Consider the following 1834-nt stretch of genomic DNA (forward strand, 5'->3'; position numbering starts at 1 on the left):
ATGACCCTCTCCGTCATCTTCATCACCTGATCCAGTAATTTGATACCCCTGTAGTTATTTCCATTTAGAGCATCACATTTACCTTTGTAGCAGTTGACCGTTGTGCTGCTATGCCAGCTGTTAGTTTGAATAAGGTATGACCTGGTAGGCTGTATCATGTTTTAGGTGTCTTTGTAGTCATGAACCAACATAGACAATCCTCTTAGCTTCCCCACTTTGACCCAATTGGTCCTCTTGAACTACAATTGAATAGAGTGGAGCAACGTAAAGTGACATGTTTTACTCAAGGATACAAAGTGTGGCACAATTCAGGAGTCAAACACATAGCCTTGTAGAAACTGAATTTCTCTTCCCGGCTGAAATTTGAAACCGAATCTAAAAATTCTCTCCTGCCATTCCACCTATTGTTCTGTCAATAAAGTAACCATGATTAATGTGTTTCTCTCTTGACCTGTGAACCGTGAGTAATGGTTGACCTACATTGACCCACCTCTTGTTCTCTACAGTATGCACATCCATATGTGTATATTGTTAGAAATACAATCATTTGGAGAGACAACTGGCAGGCTGCCAGTTCAAAATACCTATTTCTTTACTACCCACAAGGGGCTAAACACAGAGAGGACAACCAAGGACAGACAAATGGATTAAATCGATTATATCGACCCCAGTGCGTAACTGGCACTTCTTTAATCAACCCCGAAAGAATGAAAGGCAAAGTTGACCTTGGTGGAATTTGAACTCAGAACGTAGCGGTAGATGAAATACCAGTAAGCATTTCGCCCGGTGTGCTAACGTTTCTGCCAGCTCGCCGCTTTAGCCAGCTCAAATACCGTCTTGACAAAACATCATAGAGGGACAGCCATGGACTTCACCAACAATACAGTTGTCCTATCCACCCCGCTCTTACTTTCTCACTCACTCACTTTCGTTTTGACAACACCACTTGATCTATTTAGTTACGGCTGCTATAGCAACAGGGAATAAGTAAGTGCAAACGCTATCTACCTATTTACAAGAAACTATAACTCTCATTACCTCGTATGCTATTTGACTGTTTTTATACATGGATGCCTGTCATGGTTCAGCTTTAATTATATGTAATGGAGAAATAAATGTTATTTACAACTTCAGCCATTGCCTTTCTTTCATGGAATCAACATCATCATCTTCGCCTTCCGACATATGCATTATCTGTTACAGCCTTACTGCTGTGAACGTAACACTCTAAGCAGCAAACCACAAACCTTCTGCTATATAACCATAATCCACTCATCTGATATACAAATAGAGTGTGTGTGTGTGTATATATATATATATATATATATATATATATATATATATATATATATGTGTGTATATATATATATATATATATATATATCACTGACGTGACTGATGACAGTACCACCTGATTGGCACTCGTGCCAGTGGAATGTTAAAAGCACTAATCTGAGTGTGATTGTTGCCAATGTCATCAGACTGGCTCCCGTGCAGGTGGAACGTAAAAAACACCTCTTGAGTGTGGTTGTTGCCAGTGCCACCTGACTGGCCCTTGTGCTGGTGACACGTAAAAAGCACCCATTACACTCTCGGAGTGGTTGGTGTTAGGAAGGTCATCCAGCTGCAGAAACTTTGCCAGATCAGATTGGAGCCTGGTGCAGCCTTCTGGCTTGCCAGTCCTCAGTCAAACTGTCCAACCCATGCCAGCATGGAAAGTGGACGTTAAACGACGATGATGATGATGTATTACATAAATATATATACAAGGTGACCAATGCTGGTGGTACGTGAAAAGCATCTTTTGAGTGTTGGGCTTCACGGAGGCAATGAC

This window comes from Octopus sinensis, linkage group LG1, assembly GCF_006345805.1.
Source record: "Octopus sinensis linkage group LG1, ASM634580v1, whole genome shotgun sequence".
Taxonomy (NCBI): Eukaryota; Metazoa; Mollusca; class Cephalopoda; order Octopoda; family Octopodidae; genus Octopus; species Octopus sinensis.